General features: G+C 39.6%; 1 pseudogene; it reads right to left on the bottom strand.

The window, feature by feature from the left end:
- Positions 1-872: 872 nt before the first annotated feature.
- LOC142445954 (male-specific lethal 1 homolog pseudogene) lies at positions 873-10,316 on the bottom strand (annotated as a pseudogene).
- Positions 10,317-12,790: the final 2,474 nt, after the last annotated feature.

Here is a 12,790-nt window from a genome sequence, read left to right as displayed (position 1 = left end):
AAATGTTCTATAATTACCTATGATGCAAAGTAGATTAGGAGTAGTTCTATAAGAAGTTATAAAACAAGCTATAAAGGAACCTAATTACTTTGACTAGATTGATAAAACCATCGATGTAGTATTGCCATTTGTGATTATTCTGTGAGGGAAGACATTCCAGTAGATACTACTAAAAGAAATTTATAGTGCATTGTCAATATTATGCTTATACCTCCAAGGACGTTTCTTGGATAAGAGTGAAAACCAAAAGAGCAAAGAAAAAAAATTAAGTTTCTGGAGGGCTTGAGGGCTAGTTGGTTCAAGCAGATCACCTGCAACAGGAAGGCAAAAATTCAGAAAGGCCCCTAAAATGTTGACTAGGATATGTTCATTGAAAATAACCAATAGAAAGGTCTGCAGAGCTGGCCCCAATCCCATCTACGTGGAGCCCCTCCCCAGAAGAATGCACTACAGAGGACAGCATTGGAGCTTCAGCTCTAGGAGAGGGGTGGATCCCTTCCTGACACAACTACTGAAGACAAACGTGTGAATAAGCAAATGTGGTGAAGAAAGCTGATGGTGCCCAGCTATCAAAAGATATAGTATCTGGGGTCTTAAAGGCTTGAAGATAAACAAGTGACCATCTAGCTCAGAAGCAACAAAGCCCACATGGAAGAAACACACCAGCCTGTGTGACCACAAGCTGTCAAAGGGATCAGGTATTAAGCATCAAGGAACAAAAAATCATATCATTGAAAAGGTGGGTGAGTACACAGTGGAGACTCAAAGCCCAATGGTAGCCAACCGGACATCCATTACTGAAGGATTGTGGGGAGGAGACGAACCTGGCAGGGTGCAGGATAGCTATGATGAAGCATATAACTTTCCTCTAGTTCTTTTTTTTGTTTGTTTGTTTGAAAAATAGTTTGTAGACCATTTTATTTAAATATATGAACAACCAATGGGCTACTGCAATCCAAGTAAACTCTTCACATTTTAGAACCTTTGTGAAGTATAGTAAGGTAAAGTAAGACTGTGGGCGGGTCTTTGGCAGATTCCTCCTGCCCCCAGACCGGGACATAGAGATACAGATAAATGTTTATATAGTTAAAGAGTGGAGACCCAGGTGAAATTCCACATCCCCACCTGGCTCCCCAGCCCAAAATTACCATTGGCCCCTGAGCACCCCCAAAGACCACCCTCTCAGGTTTCACACAGTATCAATTGCAGGAACAGTCGTGCACGGCAAAGTATAAGTTCTATGCATTTCACAGCACAGAAAACCCTTCTTTCGGGGGCATGCAAGTTGCCGGAGATTACACCCCCAAGTCTGGTGCTCTTTTGATGAGCAACTTACTGGCAAACACATCTCCCAGTGTTGTAAACAGGCAAATACATTGAGCACGTTTTGCTGTAATTCCATCTATTTGCAATGCCTGCACAGTGTCTGTCTCTGGCTGTTAACTTACTCATTCTTGACAGAACTCTGCTTTATTGATTGCACTTTTTAAAAAATGCCAAAGGCATTTTCAAACTTGTTAGCTTGACCGCCACCACTAGGGTATAAGAGCAAGTGTTCTCTATGCCTTACTTGGTACAGTCTCCTCCTTCTTTGGAGAGGATTCCCGTAATGGTAACGGTGATGGGGGAGGCTGGTGCCAACGACACAAATACATTTCTGTGGTGGAAAGGTACGGCAAATCTTCTATCTCACTTGAGGTTTTCTCCTTGGGATGGTCGCTGGGTCCCTTCTGGGGAGTGCAGAGTCTTGGTGGGGTGTCCACAGAAGACCGGGGCTTCTCTGGCGTTTCTTGGCTCCTCAGCTCACATTTACAAAGAGTTTCAGATAAGGAGCCACAGGGCTCCTCTTTAATGGGAGAGTGCTTAGGTGTTTTTGTTTTGACTTTTGAAAATTCAGGAGCCAGTTTTTTAACAGGAGTCTTTCTTTCTGTACTTCCAAATGGGGATTTCCTTTTGTGTCCTTTTCCACTCTGCCCACATGAGAAAGGCTTGGGAGGCAGAGCCTGAAATGTCTCGGAAAGATCCGGCTGGCACTCCAGTTTAATTTTCTCTGGTAGCTCCGTTTCCTCTCTCTCCTCAGTTTCATAGCCCTGAAACAACTTGTGCCTTTCTTTCTCATTATCCTTCTTTACCAGCTGCATGCGCCTTTCCATACGTTCAATCCGAGCAAGGAGCGTGTCTCGCTCGGCCTTCAGCTCCTCGATCTCCTTCTCCTTGGCCTGCAGCTGCTGCTGCTGCTGCTCAATCAGGTCCAACTGCAGCAGCAGGATCTGCTTGAGGCAGGCGGCCTGGCTGGAGGCGCCGGAGCCGCCGCCGCCGCCCAGGGGGCTCTTCCGCACGCTCTTCCATCTGCCCTCGCTGGCCTCCTCTAGTTCTTAAATACTTCCTCCCCACCCCCCACTATCATGATCCCAATTCTACCTTATAAATCTGGCTAGACCAGAGGAAGTACATTGGTACAGATAGCCACTGGAAACACAGGGAATCCAGGAGAGATGACTCCTCCAGGACCAGTGGTGAGAGTGGCGATGCCTGGAGGGTGGAGAGAATGTGGGGTAGAAAGGGGGAACTGATTACAGGAATCTACATATAGCCTCCTCCCTGGGGGAGGGACAGCAGAGAAGAAGGAGGGGGGAGACATCAGACAGTGTAATACATGGCAAAATAATAATAATTTATGAATGATGAAGGGTTCATCAGGTACGGGGCAGTGGGGAGGGAGAGGGAAAATGAGCAGCAGATATTAAGGGCTCAAGTAGAAGGCAAATGTTTTGAGAATGATGATGGCAACAAATGTACACATGTACTTGACACAATGGCTGTATGTATGGATTGTGATAAGAATTGTATGAGCCCCCAATAAAATGATTTTTAAAAAAAGGAGAGGGGTGGATCCACTCAGAACATGCAGGAGTAAACTAAGAGGGAAGGGGAGATAAAGAGAGAGTGGACTGCATTCTGGCCCACCAAGTCTTGAGGACCATGTTCCTGCTCTAAATAGTCATTGCACAGAGAGGACTATAGGGCTGGCCCCACTATGAGACACAGTGTCCCCTCACTGACCCATAGCACTATCGGGGACAACACTGGAGACACAGTGCAGAAATTGTGCCTGGTCTGACCCACCACAGTGGTGCAAAACACGAAGGGAATGCAAAAGAGCTGCAAAAGGAGCAGAGCAATGAAGTTGCCCAAGGAATCCCAAAAATAGACTTCATGGGCAGGGATTAGCACCTCATCAGACTTGATTGGAAAACATTTATAAAGGTCAAGAGACAGACCTGAAATTATTTATTGGCTTTTCTATGAAATATTGAAATGCAGAGATTATCTGAGTGAATCAAATCACATGAGTTCTTAAAAGAATATCCCAGGGCTATAGCCAGGCCACTTGAATGTAAATTTCTTATATTGCAGTCGCTGGTGTGTGGCTGTGATACTGGAAGCTATGTCAATGTAATTTCAAATACCAAACTAGGCCATTTGTTCAAATTGTTCAAAATGAACAATTGTCAGCAGAGCTTTCAGACTAAGAACAGACTATGGAGAAGGAAGAGGCTGTTCACTTCAGAGGAATAAGTCACTGAAAATCCTAGAGAGAGCAGCAGATCATTGTAAAATACTAAAAACCTCGTGCATCACAGCAGATCATTGTGCGAGCTAGTGCCAAAAGAAGAGCCCCACTGGATGGAAGACACTCAAAATATCACTGAGGAAGGCACACTTGCTCAAAGTAGAGTTGAGACCGTGACATATTTGGAGAAAAGCTTTTGTAAAACGTTGTTTATTTAATGTTGCGGCATGACTCCAAATGAGAAAAAATGGTTGAAAACATCTACTAGAACTTGAAATGCATGAAGTATGAATCTAGGAAAATCAGAACTTGTCAAAAATTAAGGAGAATTAAAAAGATCCAGATCCTAGTTGTTAATGAGCTGAAATGGATGGGCATTAGCTTTTTTGAATCCGTAAACCATATGATTCACTGTTCCTGGGATGATAAATTCAAGAGAAATGCAGTTGTGTCCCTTATCAAATAGGACATTTCAAGGTCAATCTTTAAGTGCAATGCTGCATGTGATAGGATACTATGTATCTGCATGCAAGGAAATTTAGTAAACACAAGTATTATTCAAATGCATACACCATCCTAGAGTAAATAGTTGGTGATACATAAAATGAAGATTTTTTCCAATATCTTCACTCTGATACTGATAAGCTGGCAGTCAAGATGCATTGAAATTGTTGGCAACTCGAGTGCAAACATTGGAAATAAAATGGAAGGAGCAGCAGTTAGAAAACATGTTTTTTTTTATGACAGAAGTGATGATGGACATTGCATTATAGAATTTTGGAAGGCCAATGAATTCTTCTTCACAAATATCTTTTTTCAACAACACAAAAAGAGATAATTACATGGACTTCTCCATATGGAAAACACATAAATCAACTTGACTTCATCTGCGGGAAGAAACAATGGGAAAACTCAGTATTAGCAGCTAAAACCGGGACAGGAACTGACTGGCACAGATCCTCAATTGCTCCTACGTAAGTTCAGGTTGCTGGTAAGAAAATTGGCAAGTCCTCAAGGTTCAAAATGTGACATTGAGTATATTACCCCAAATTCACAGAACAACTCTAAAACTAATTGGCTGCATTGAACACTAATGAAAGAAGACCTGATATGAGCGGTGGGATAACAGCAAGAATATCATACATTTAAAAAGTTAAGAGTTATTAAAAAGACAAGAAAGAAAATATAAAAAAATGGATGTCAAAAGAAACTGAAATTTGCTCTGATAGTAGAATAGTTAAGGCATATGGAATAAATGGTGAAATGGCCGAGTGAAGAGAAAATGTAAAAGGCTAGCTCAAGAAGTCAAAGGAGACTGTCATAATGAAATGTGAAAAGCATCGACTGAGAAAATCAAAAAGAAGATCATGTTCACTATATCTTAAACTGAAGTACCTAAAACAAAATTCGAACTTTGAGTTGCAATCTTGAAAGCTCCTATAGGCAAAATATTGAACTATGTAGGAAGTACTGAAAAAAGCCTGAAAGAATACACAGTCACTGTACCAAAAATAACTAGCAGACATTCAACCATTTGAATTGGCAGAATATGATAATCAATAGTATTGAAGTAAGAAGTCCAAGATTTTCTGAAAGCATTAGCCAAAAACAAGTATCCAGGACTTGATGGAATGCCATTGAAATGTTTCAACACAAGCTCTGGAAACACTCACTATTTGTACCACTTGAAGGAGAGCTACCTGGCCCATTGACTGGAAGAGCTCTGTATTTGCATCTATTCCAAATAAAAGTGACCCAACAGAATGTGTGAATTATAAAACAATACCAATAATATCACATGCAAATAAAATTTTGCTGACGATCATGCAATAGTGTTGTTATATTACATTGACAGGGAGTTGGCACGCCAGATTCAGAAAAGGCTGAGAAATAAGCATATATTTGAAGATGTCTTGTGATCTTGACTGAAAACAGAGCATACCAGAAAGATGTTATCATAACAAAGTATGAATGGCCTTGAGAAGAATGGGAATTCCGTAACCCTTCCTTATGCTCATGCGGAACCTGTACAAGGATCGAGTGGCATTTTTGCAAACAGAACAAGGGAATATTGCACAATTTAAACCAGGAAGATCTTATTAACCTGCTATGTACAGATGATACAACTTTGCTTGCTGAAGTGGGGAGGACTTGAAGTATTTGTTGATGTTAACAACTTGATATAAAGAAAATCCAAGTCCTCACAACTCCACAATTAGTTATCATCAAGATAAATGGATAAAAAATTAAACTTGTCAAGGATTTTGTCATCCTTGGGTCCACACTCAATGTTCACGGAATCAGCAGTCAAGAGATCAAATGACACATTGCATTGGGTAAAACTGCTCCGTACAACCTCTGTAAACCCAGAGTTTTGCTTTAAGGACTAGGGTGTGCCTGACCCAACACATGTAATTTCAACCACCTTACATCCATAGGAAAATTGGATATTGAAGAAGTAACACCAGAGAAGAATTGCTGCATTCTAATTATAGCGCTGGTGAAGAATTAGAGTACTGTAGACTGACTAATGAACCGGCAAATGAGTCTTCGAAGAATTATGGACAGAATACTCCCTAAAAGCAAATATAGGGAGTCTTTGTCTCTCATCTGCTTCGGACATTTTCTCAGGAGAGTTTGGTCTCTGGAGAAGGACTTCAGGCTTTGTTAAATAGATGGGAAGTGAAACGAAGGAGGGCCATCCATAAGATGGATGGACACAGTAGCTGTAACAATGAGTTCAAACATGGGAACAATTATGAGGATGGCCCAGGACTCGCACTTGGGCACAACAGTCCTGTGTCAGGATTGTCTGTAAGGCACCTAACTACACAACAAAATGGCCAGGAAATGTGATTATAGGAGTAGAGTCTCACTCAACTCAAGTTCACTGCCATTGAGTGATTCCAACTCATAGAGACTTCATAGGAGTAGAAATTCTCCTGTGGGATGGTGGATTTGGCCTACTTGCATTTGATTAGCAGCCCAAAGAGTAACTGACAATGTCACCAGGTCTCCTAGAAGTCGCATTTGGTAGTTTCAAAAATGATGATGTTCAAGGAATGCAGACAGTCTTTAGAAAGGAGAACAAGTGACAATCAGATTCCCGTACAAAAAAGGAACGCAGTGCTGCTGGCATTTTGATTTTAATCAATGAGGCACATGTTGGACATATGACCCACTGAACTGTAAAACAGTAAATTTATGATCATTGAAGCTACTAAATGTACAGTAATTTTTAACAAAAGCAACAATAGGAAACTAAGTCAGACAGTCTCAAGTGACATTCCTTGTAGTTTAAAATCAATTTAATAGCCTAGAGAGTTATTGAAGAACTTTGAATACTGTGGTGATTTTAATGAATTCTATACATATTAAGAAGATAAAATTGCTCATGGTTTTTAGTATATGCTACAAAAAAGTAAACATATAAAATATAAATTTTCCTCCAGTAATAGAAAATAATTACTTTATACATCATATAACCTTGCTGTCTTTAACTAGAAATACAAAACACGGAGCTGACATTTATTAAAAACAACACAATATATTAAGTAGAATTCATAATTACTTAAAATATATTTTTTTACATAGAGGTGAAGTACTTGTATGGTTCTACATTTATCCACAGCCTTTATAATTCACACCCAATGATTGAGTAGGAGCATGCCAATAGGGACTGCTAGTGGAAGGAATAGTCAGTTGTGCCATTGCATTGGATATAAAGTGAGCCATTTCAGAAGGAGGAAGAGAGAATCCCAAGACCAGCAAGAAAGACAAGACAGAAGCGGAGTGCCTCTGAGATTCCTTCTTGAAGAAGTAGCGGCAGCAGCAGGGGCAGCAGATGATGTCACAGCAGCAGAATCTGTGAGGCAGGGCTGTGGGCCATGCGGATTAAGGCTCTAGTAACATCAGGTGCTGGTACGCATTGGCAGTGCTGAAGGAGTTTCAAAACACTTCCTCAAGCATGACAGAGGCCAAGGGCCGAGGGGGGGGGGGGGTCAGCCCAAGAATAAGAGAGAGAGATGCCAGACCGTATGACCAAGAGGCTCTGTGGAGATACGGAATATATCCTTAACATTTTGGAATTTGTTAGTTTCCTTAATAAACCCAACAATCATATTGTCTGTGACTTCTGTGTGTCCATTGCAATTGGAATGCTTTTATAATAGATTATCTAACTCAGTATATCACTAGAGTGTTATAGGAGAGAAGTTTGTTGATAGAAAAAGATAAGCAAAGTTGTAGGGTGAAGACATGTCTGCTCTTGGCGTCATAGAAATCATCCTTAGGCAGATAAAAGATTTGGATTTTCCTCCCTACTGAAGTCATGGAAGAACAGATATAGCTTCCCAAACACTAATGCTATAAAACATGATAAATTAACATATCTGTCCTCCCTTTCATCCATTGCCAACTCATTTTTTGTTTAATACAGTTCTAAGAAAGTTTCAGACATCAGCAAAACCTACCCTAATTTTAAATTGTTTCAACTTTCTTAATATTTAACTGCTTAAAATTTTATATATAAATTTCCATAAAGGAAAATGCACCCATTGTAACTATATTTGCTGAATTTTATCAAATTCATATAACTGTACAATTCAATCTTCTAACTATATATAGACTATTACCGATTTACTAATTTCCCTCATGCCTCTCTGTGTACTGTAGCCATCTGACAATGACTCTCGTGCATACCTCGATTGTGTGTACCTCTTTCCAATACTTACAGATGTTCCATGAGTTTGAATTGATGCTATCGAATGTTGTGTTTGTTCGTTTTCTGAGTGACGCCTTCAGTACCATCAAGTTGGTAGTTTAAGTCGACCACTGTGGTAGTATGTACACCATGGAACTGGCAAATACCTCAAATCAGAATTTTTTTCCCTTGAAACACAGAGGAAAGTTCTCTTCTGATATTCTCCCTTCATAAATGAGTTTTGTCTACACCGGAATTTCTTAAAAAGAGAATCATGTGTATATGCATTTTCTGTAAGGTAATTTAAAATCAACTCAATATTTCAGAGATTAAACTAGTTTGTGGAGTGTATATATAGGTCATGTGTGCCTTTAAACTGGCGATGAAATGTCCAGTAAATTAATATGCCATAATTCTTAAGTGATTCTCCTATTGATGAATATGTGGGCTGTGTCTAGTTTTTTTTTCTTTTCTTTTTTTATTATTTTTATTTTAACAATTTATTGGGGCTGATACAATTCTTTTCACAGTTCATACATATACATACATCAATTGTATAAAGCACATCTGTACAGTCTTTGCCCTAATCATTTTTTTCTCTTTTCTTCTTTTACATTTTATTAGGGACTCAAACAACTCTTACCACAATCCATACATATACATACATCAATTGTATAAATCACATCCATACATTCCCTGCCCCAATCATTCTCAAGGCATTTGCTCTCCACTTAAGCCCCTTGCATCAGGTCCTCTTTCCCCCCCCTCCTTCCCCATTCCCCCCTCCCTCATATGCCCTTGGTAATTTATACCTCGTTATTTTGTCATATCTTGCCCTATCCGGAGTCTCCCTTCCCCCCTTCTCTGCTGTCACATGTGGATCCTTATAATCAGTTCCCCCTTTCCAACCCACTCACCCTCCAGTCTCCCAGCATCGTCCCTCACACCCTTGGTCCTGAAGGTATCATCCACCCTGGATTCCCTGTACCTCCAACCCTCATATGCACCAGTGTACAGCCTCTGTCCTATCCAGCCCTGCAAGGTAGAATTCGGATCATGGTAGTTGGGGGGAGGAAACATCCAGGATCTGGGGGAAAGCTGTGTTCTTCATCGATACTACCTCACATCCTAATTAACCCATCTCCTCTCCTAAACCCCTCTATGAGGGGATCTCCATTGGCCGACACTTGGGCCTTGGGTCTCCACTCTGCACTTCCCCCTTCATTTAATATGATATATATATACATATATGATGTGTCTAGTTTTTATGTGTAACACATTAATCTGTTATAAATATTCTTATGAAAGTTTTCAAAACTTGAGTAAACATCTAGAATTACTGCATCACTAGTATAAGTTTGAATTCATAAGAAAATGCATATCTTTTCTAAAATGATAGTAGTACACAATATCTTCACTGACAATGCACGGAAGTTAAACAGTTCTTCATCATCTCTCAGATCTGGTCTGTAATTCTTTAATTTTAGACATTTTTGTAGATGTGTAGTAGTAACATTTTATAATCAGGAAAATAATTTCCCTGATGGGTAATGCCTGTTAAGCAGTCTTTCAGCTGTCTGTTTGTAAATATGCATTTGGTTTCTAAAATAAATATTTTTATAAATTTTCTGTTCAAATAATTTAAATTATTAATGAATATTTATTATTTGTATTTCTTAGTATATATGTGATTTAGTCTTTTATAATATATCTATATTTAAAAACCTTCCTCATAATTCATTAATGGTATTAAATATATTTTTAAAATATGCTTATCCAGGTATCAGGGCCATTAATGGTTATTAGGACTGCAAAAATTATTTCTGTCAGAAAGCTTAATACATGACAGATTCCAATGTTCAACCTTTTAAAATATTATACTACTCAATTTTTTCTGATATCAACCACCTTACTATCTGAGGGAGTACCCACAAAGAACCAGATTTTTTTAAAATTTAATTTCTTTTAATTTTTAAATTTTTCGTTACCTTCAATGTATTCTCCATTTCGCTTAATACTTTTGTCAAATCTGTATTCCATTCTTGGAAATATTTTTCAAACACATCTCATTGGATGGCTGACAACTGCTCGCTCATTTTATCTTCTCCTCTTCTAAATTATCAGATCGCTGCCCTTTCATGTCCCTCCTCATCTGTGAAAACATAAAGAAGTGGCAAGGAGTGAGGTCAGGTGAGTAAGGTGCATGGGGTAAGAGAAGCATGCTGCTTTGGTTTAAAAACTGGTGCATTGAAATGGTACGTGAGCAAGTGCACTGTTGTGGTGACAAAACCAGTTTTCCATCTGCCACAAATCAGGCCTTTTGGGGGGTTGTTGTTGTTGTTGCAAATTGTTATGCAATCTTTTCAAAACCTCTAAATAGAAAGCTTAATAAACAGCCTCACCTGTTAGACTATGAACTATGAATGCACTTTCCCCCTGCATCAGAAAAACAAAATCAAATGAGTATCATCTTGATCTTTAATTTCACTTGGTAAGCTTTTGGGGGGCAAGGTGACAATCGTGCCTTCCGGTGGTTTGATTGATGTTTGTTTTGGGGGTTGTAAGAATGGCACCAAGTTTTGTCACCAGTAATGACCTTGGACAAAAGCCTGTGTTGCTTCCGAGCTGCTCTATCAGAGCCATCATATGTGGGAGTAGATGCTCTTTGAGCTGGTCACTCAGAGCCCAAGGCACACAGTGCGCAGTGATCCTTCTCATTCCCAGATCTTCCGTGCAAATTCACTGAACTGAGTTCCAAGACAACTCCTCCATCTCTTTAATGGACTGCCATCTGTCTTCGAGCACAAGTGCACCGGTTCTGTGTACATTTTCATCTCTTTGGGAAGTTGATGGACGCTCAGAAAGAGGTTTATCATCCATTGACCTTTTACCCTTTTTGAATGAAATGAGAAAGTGATTCGTACAATCGAGTTTTTCCCATATCGCTGTCCTTGTGAGCTGTGTTCCACCTCACGACAATGTTTGCGGTATTTTTCCCAAACAGGAAACAATTTCACAGCTGCATGCTGTTCTCTTTAATTGGCCATCACACACACACACACACACACACACACACACACGTTCCAGCAACACTGCTTTTATGCAAACACTCACTGTGATCAGAGAGAACCTTCCAGGGCACCTACACTGGGTGCACTAACCTAGAGCGAGTTGCTCACTGCTTGCCTAGTGGGTAAAATGTGTACCATGAAAGCGCTGCTCAACAGAGACTATTTCTGATTGGGGGAGAGGGGAGTCACCCCCACCCCCTCATATTCCCTCACACACCAGGGTTTCATGATTTTCAACCACATGTCACAAAAACTCAAGACTACTACAGAAATGGCTCACAAACTTGTAACGGTGGGTAAGAACGAAATCAAAAGTTCAGATGACCGTCTGGAGACTCCTCCTCCTTCATTAGGCTGTGGAACCTGGGGACTCAGGTGAGGAGAGAGACCACAACTCATGTCGTAAAATATGGAAGTGAGACTGACTCAAAATCCAGAGTGAACTTTGCCAAAGTTGATCAGTACAGGAAACATGTCCTAAAGTAGGACTCACTGCTTGGCAAGGCAAAAAGTTTGCTGAGACCTATGTCTAGAAGGCTGTCTGAATCCCAGGCCAGCAGATTGTTTTAGTGGTACCTGGTGTCTGGTTGATGTTCCACCAGACTGACCCAGCACTTGCCACCTTTGCAGGCCGAGTTGGGAAGGAGTGGTCACAGAGATGGTGTCCTGACACACTGTGATGGAAGTGGTTTTTTGCATTCAATCTAGAGCAAATTTGCAAATGATAGCCCTAAAGAAACAAAGGGTTGTGACTTAAATCACACTTCTAGGTTAGTGGAGATTCATAATACATCCTATTTCAATCCTGTCTCATTAGTATAACAGATAACTCCCTGTAAAAACGAGATTATAACCACAGGGGTAGATGCTAGAATTTTATGGATAGAAGAGTCATATTAAGTCATTAACTACATTATCAAACCTATCTATTTGATTTGACACCTCACATTTGTTGAAAATAGTCATGATAGAAGTAAGGCTCTAGTTGTACTCTTTTTGTTCTGATTACTTATTTTTGAGTCGAATGTCTATACAATACTCTGCTGATAGCTGTTTCTTTATATTGCATCTAGTTAAATGAAACCTTTTTTTTCTGTTCCAATTATCCATTATGAACCATGTTTGGACATAACATTATGTTTATAATTGTTTTTGACAATGTCTTAAAGTCAGGTAATATAAACCATACTTTTTGTTTTCAAAGAAAATATTCTGTGAATGTTTTTGGTCCTTTGAAATTCATAACATTTAAATCATCCTGTTATTCTACAAAATATGCACCAGGATAATAATTTAGCTTGTATCAAATGTAAAAATAAATTTTGGGATCACATACCAATTAAATATTGAATTTTCTGATGCATGTGCACTGTATATTCTCCATGTCCTTGAGTCTTTAAAAAAAACCTCTCAGAGGAAGTTAATAGTATTCAGATATTTTTC

This window comes from Tenrec ecaudatus, chromosome 4 (assembly GCF_050624435.1).
Source record: "Tenrec ecaudatus isolate mTenEca1 chromosome 4, mTenEca1.hap1, whole genome shotgun sequence".
NCBI lineage: Eukaryota > Metazoa > Chordata > Mammalia > Afrosoricida > Tenrecidae > Tenrec > Tenrec ecaudatus.
The sequence above is the reverse complement of the archived record's forward strand: the minus strand, read 5'-3'. Positions and strand labels throughout refer to the sequence as shown.